The sequence below is a fragment of a genome, unplaced genomic scaffold, assembly GCF_019419815.1.
Source record: "Pyrus x bretschneideri cultivar Hongxiangsu unplaced genomic scaffold, Pyrus_bretschneideri_v1 Contig44, whole genome shotgun sequence".
In the NCBI taxonomy this organism is placed as follows: domain Eukaryota; kingdom Viridiplantae; phylum Streptophyta; class Magnoliopsida; order Rosales; family Rosaceae; genus Pyrus; species Pyrus x bretschneideri.
The window spans coordinates 2,525,726-2,531,725 of NW_025999768.1; positions in this window are offsets into that span (position 1 = coordinate 2,525,726).

Consider the following 6,000-nt stretch of genomic DNA (forward strand, 5'->3'; position numbering starts at 1 on the left):
CCGGTGTTGATTCTTTCCAAATCTTCTAATTTAAACAAAAGAGCTTATACCATTTTAATATTGGTAATCCAAGTGTTATAACATTAATGATAGAGCTCGTTTGAGAAATGATTTTAAATGAATGTAAGTGTTGTTAGAAAGAATGTTTTTAAGTTAAAAAACATTGATATGTTTTTAATGCTTATTACTGCAAGTACTTTTTCAGAATTCATTTTCTTGATGTGGTAGAGTATTTTTTAGTTGGGCGTACGGTGGGGCTTGTTTTGGTAAACTTCGCCGCATTGTATAATTACGAGAGATATGCCTTATCTCATGGAGCAAAGACAAGATTGAATTAAAAAAAAAATCCACGTGGCTGTCGTCAATGCGAGTAAAATCCTTGCCGTGCCATTTGCCACGTGTTCTAGTCGAGAAACAAACCATGGAACATGTCCCCCAATTTCTGAATTTTGTCCTTCGAATTTTCGGATTCACGGACAAGATTCGGATATGTCTCTGGGATATTCTTCGCTTCCGAGTTTTCAAAGTCTTGGAAGTTGAAAGATGTGGTGGAAGGTTTGGCTTTTTTAGTACGAGAAAGAAAGGTAGATGAGATTCTCTTTAAAAAGTTTATGTTATTTTACAATTTAACATAATTTTCGTGTCAATATTATGAAGTGTTGTGCTAAAAATATGAGGTGACAGAGAATTTATATGGAGTTGGTGAGAGTCTACTCAGCATTTTTGTACATTTTCGAAGTAGACAAATGTGTTGAATTCATATAGTTAAAAACAAAATAGTTACACGTAGACCTGTCGGTAGGTCAGATGCTGACCAGTAGGATATGAATTTGTAATTTAGTTATTTGATCTGATTATGATTTAAAAGAATGTTAAGAAGATTCTTTCAAAGTGAGACACTTCATGAAATCTTTGTCACCGCACAATTTAATGTTAATTCTAAAGCTAACATTATAAAACAATTTGTCAAAAACATGAGGTGATAGAGAGTTCCTCAAAAGTCATACTCTTGACTCTTGAGAGAGTCTCCTTAGCATTTCTATATGATTTAAACTTGTTAACCGAACAAATTAAGATGAATTAGTGGATTCAATCCAAATCAATGTAATGTATAAATAGCTATTGGACTTATTTTTGTGACTCATTTAAGAATCTCGTATTCACAATTAAAGTTGTCATATTGATTAGAACATATGTATACATTTTTGTGCAACAACGTATGAATTTTCTTGTCTTGTAATTTAGCTTAGTTTTTGAAAATTCAAATCCTATAATATGATTCAACCTTCGTCAACTTAGTAAATAGGATATGAAATTGTTAATATGAAAGTTTTCTAATTATCATATCAATTTTGGTCAAGGGACCTAATCTTATCTAACACAAGTTATTCAGTCCAAATTCAGTCTACATACAATTTTAGTTTCATGACAAAACGCGTTACATAATTTGTATAACATTGTAGATTATAGAAAAGACAATGTTGAACTCCTGATACGTAAAAAATGAATACTTCATTACATAACTACGTGATATATCTCACTCTACAAACGTCATAATCCGAACTCTTTTTTCGAAGTCTTTGTGAGAATTTAGGTCAAAGTTACAAGCTAGAAGAGGAAAAAAGGCCTAGGAGGGCCTTGGGCATATTCTCCTTTGGGTTCCCTAGAGATCCCATCCCATGTATGTCACGAGTCTACACAAACAATTCAAGGCCGGCGCCTGTTCCATTGTTTATATTTCTATCCTTAATTTTCCCACCCAACACTATTTTATTTACACCCAATTGCCCATGCTATCCCCATCAACAAAATCTGCTAATACCATATTGGGGGTATATTTTATGTGCTAAAGGCATCTTCCTACAGCCTTAAAATTTTTGTTTTGGCCACTTCACAAAATTGCTTGTTCCCCAACCATCACAGCCAAGTCAATTTTTCTTTCTCCCTTTTATGTTTTTATGTATAGGGATACATTCATGACTTGTTTGGAAATGTTTTTGAAATGGCTGATAACGGCTCTGATAAAAATGTTGTGGAAACCATTCTTTAGTAAAAATCTAAGTAAATCATAGAAAAACTCTTTAAGTGTTTCTTGCAAAAAATATGTATTTGGTGCTTCTTTTCAATTCAATTTCACTGCATGTGGTTTTAGTCGTCTTAAAAGCACTTTTAAACGAATTTTACATTATTAGAAGAGGATTTAGACTAAATCAAATAAAAAATCACCATAAATTTATCTGGTATCAAATTCTATATGCATGATGTTGAACTTAAGATTTTCTATTTACAAATGAAAAAAAAATATTACTAAATCGCAGTGCTATAACATATAAAAAACAGGAATAAAGCTCATGTTTAAATCACTAATTTATTTACTAATTAGCATTCGTTTCATATCATTATGGTCGTTGGAATTTAGCCCAGCTAACTCCAATTTTAATAATCTTATAAAAGTGGAGCAGATTTGCACTTTTGGTCAACTAATGAAATATTATATGATATCTTAACAGAAATCTCTCGTAAATGCAAATGGCATCTAAGGGAAGACAATTCAGGATATTCCTAAATCCCTTTGGAATAATTATGAATATTACATATATTAATACCATGAGGGCGAGTTGTGATGTAACAAAAATGTTGTTCTTTTGCAATCGAAAGGTCATAGATTTGAGTCGCGAAATAGTCTCTTTGTAAAATAAGTATAATAATGCGTACTATAAACGTTTTTCTTGATCTTTGCAAAGCAAAAATCATTGCTGATTTGTGGAGACCCTTTACATATATTAAATTATTTAATAGTATAATGTTTCATCTGACGAAACCAGTCCAGCAATTGATTCCAATATGGGCCTGTAACCGGTCTAGCAATTCAAGCACTACTAGTACATTCTTTTCCCACAAAATGGGCCAGAAATTGTTCTCCAAACAATCTATTTTTTGGGTGCAAACAATAGAACCATCCTACAAACCTAGACCCCTTTGAAATGAGATGTGTTTGAATGCGACTGTTCTATGCGACAACTTACTCACGAAGTTAAAGTGCTATCACATGGACCGTTTAACCGTTTCACACTTTTGTGGGTGTGCTACAACATAGGACAACTGTATTCAAACACTTCTTGTTTCAAATCACCATGAGTCCATGACCCCAATTGTCAAAATGTTATGGTCATGCTAACATGCTCTCGCGTATATGTGATCATTAAGCTCGTATTCAACATGAGATGACAACTACACATGCATTTGAAAATACAAGCTAATACTATTGAGAATCAAATACGAACGAATACATTAGCATCATCAGCCAAAATATTAAAAGTTCATATTGGCTCAAAATGCTCTCACACAAACCTAACATTTTCTTTGAAACCATGAGCAACAACAGGACGCGCTAAATTGGGAGGCCAAAAAACAAAGTTGAAAACAATGGCACTAAATTGGGAGGCCAAGAAACATATATCATCGACAATGATTTCCAGTTTCCACTGATAAATCCGTGATTTCCCTTCAAATAATCATGTCAACGAGTGCCTTAAATAGAATTAGTTAGTTTGTCTTAAATTTAATCAAGTAGTATTAATGTACGTACATGTTTATAAACATGGAAAATTATGTACAAAAATGATACAATTTCTCGGGGGACTTCTGGCACTTGCAAGAATTTGATTTCTTTTTGTATATTTTTGTTAATTTTTCTTTTATTACTTCTACCACTACAACAAACTATCGTATTCATGTTCTTCAAAATATACTTTTTCGTGTGTGAAGCCTGACTCGTTTTTAGAGCATCTGGGAGTTCACCTTGTTCTACGTGCGCAGAACCCACCTCGTCTTGTGTGCCTGGGTTCGTCTCGTTCTGCATGTGAGGTGGCCTCATCGTTTTGCATGCCAGAAGTCTGCCCCTTTTTACGTTCATGGAGCACGCGTTGTTTTGGTGTGCACAAAGCCAGCCTCGTTTTTTGTGCGCACCTCGATTTGTGTGTCGTGTCCCATCTCGTTTTTCATGTGTAGAGCTCACCTTGTTTTGCGTGCCTAGAAGCCCATCCCGTTTTCTGTGAGACGAGCCTTCCTTGTTTTGCGTGCTTTGGTTCACCTCATTATGTGTGAGCTATGTCTACCTCGTTTTGCGTGGGTCAAGCTCGCCTAACACCCATATTTTTTGACAAAAAATGCACATTTTTATTTTCCAAAATATTTTACCTAGGTGCTAAGTTAAACTTTTTAAGGAGTTTGGAAGCAACTTTACGGTTTATTGAGCAACAAATGCATATTTGGTAGAATATTTAAATCAAAAATCTAAAAAAATAAGTGAAAAATATAGCAGTGAGGCCCAAATCTTCACAGTGAGGGGAAGGTGAAAATAAAAAGATTGAACGGTGATTTGTGTACGAATTTGCAAAACAGATTGAAAACCGTGAGTGTTAGTCCATGATTTTTGTAAAAAATATAAATTTTTTATTTTCTCGAAGTATTTTATGGGAGCATTAAGGAAATCTTTATAATGTATTTGGAAGCGGATTTACGATTTATCAAGCAACAAGCGTTTATTTAGTAGAAGGGGTGTGCTATCCACACACCCCATTTTACTTCTCATACACCTCTTGATAATTAATGTCCATTGATCTTATTCAATTCATCCAATCCGACGGCCAATAATTAAAAAGGTGTGTGAGAAGTAAAATGGGGTGTGTGGATATCACACCCCTAGTAGAATATTTTGAGGCCAAAAGTAATAAAATAAGTGAAAAAAAATATAGAGATGTTAAAATGTATGTTTAGCGTTTATTTTGTACACTAAAATATCACAAAATTTTGTTTTGTTGAACAATCTTTCTAAGAGGGTTCTATTAATATGTAGTTCAGATTTAGATAAAAGAAAAATTAACAAAAAGAAAAAAAGGTTCAAATATCTTTAAATTTAGGTTTTAAATCGTTGACTACAAGTATTTACCTACGAATTATAATATATTTTTCACAAAAAAATATATTTTGAAGAACATGAATATAATAGTTTGTGGTAGTAGTAAGAGAAATAAAAGAAAAATTAACAAAATGATTCAAATTCCTTTTTGTCAGCCACTTTTTGGCATCCCAAGAAATTTGAGTCATTTTTGTGCATGGGTTCGCCTCATTACGCATGTGAGGTGGCTGCATCGTTTTGTGTGCCAGAAGCCCACATCATTTTGGCGTGCATGGAGCCAGCCTCATTTTTTGTGCCCTCCTCGTTTTCCATGTGCGGAGCTTGCCTAGTTTTACGTGCCCAGAAGCCCGCCCTGTTTTCTGTGAGACAAGTCCACCTTGTTTTGCGTGCTATGGTTCACCTCATTTCGCGTGAGCTGAGTCTGCCTCATTTTGAGTGCGTTGACCTCGCCTAATATACATGTTTTTTTTTTTTTTTACAAAAATGCACTTTTTTATTTTCGCAAAATATTTTTCCTAAGCATTAAGTTAAACTTTTTTAAAGAGTTTGGAAGCAACTTTACAGTTTATTGAGTAACAAATATATATTTGGTAGAATATTTAAGCTGAAAATCTAAAATAATAAGTGAAAAATATAGTAGTGATGCCAAAAACATTGTTAAATGGGGTCCTACACTCAAGAATCTCAACAGAAATTCTCACCTTAATTTTCAAAACTTCACAGTGAGACAAAGGTGAAAATAAAAAGATTAAATGGTGATTTGTGTACGAATTTGCAAAACCGACTAAAAACCATGAATGTTAATCCACGTTTTTTTGTAAAAAATGCCAATTTTTTATTTTCTCGAAATATTTTCTGGGAGCATTAAGGAAATCTTTATGATATATTTGGAAGTGGATTTATGATTTATTGAGGAACAAGGGTATATTTAGTATAATATTTTGATGCCAAAAGTAATAAAATAAGTGAAAAAACATAGAGATGTTAATATATATATATATATATATATATATATTTTTTTTTTTTTAACTAAAATATGGCAAAATTTTGTTTTGTTAAACAGTTTTCTCGCCTATTGA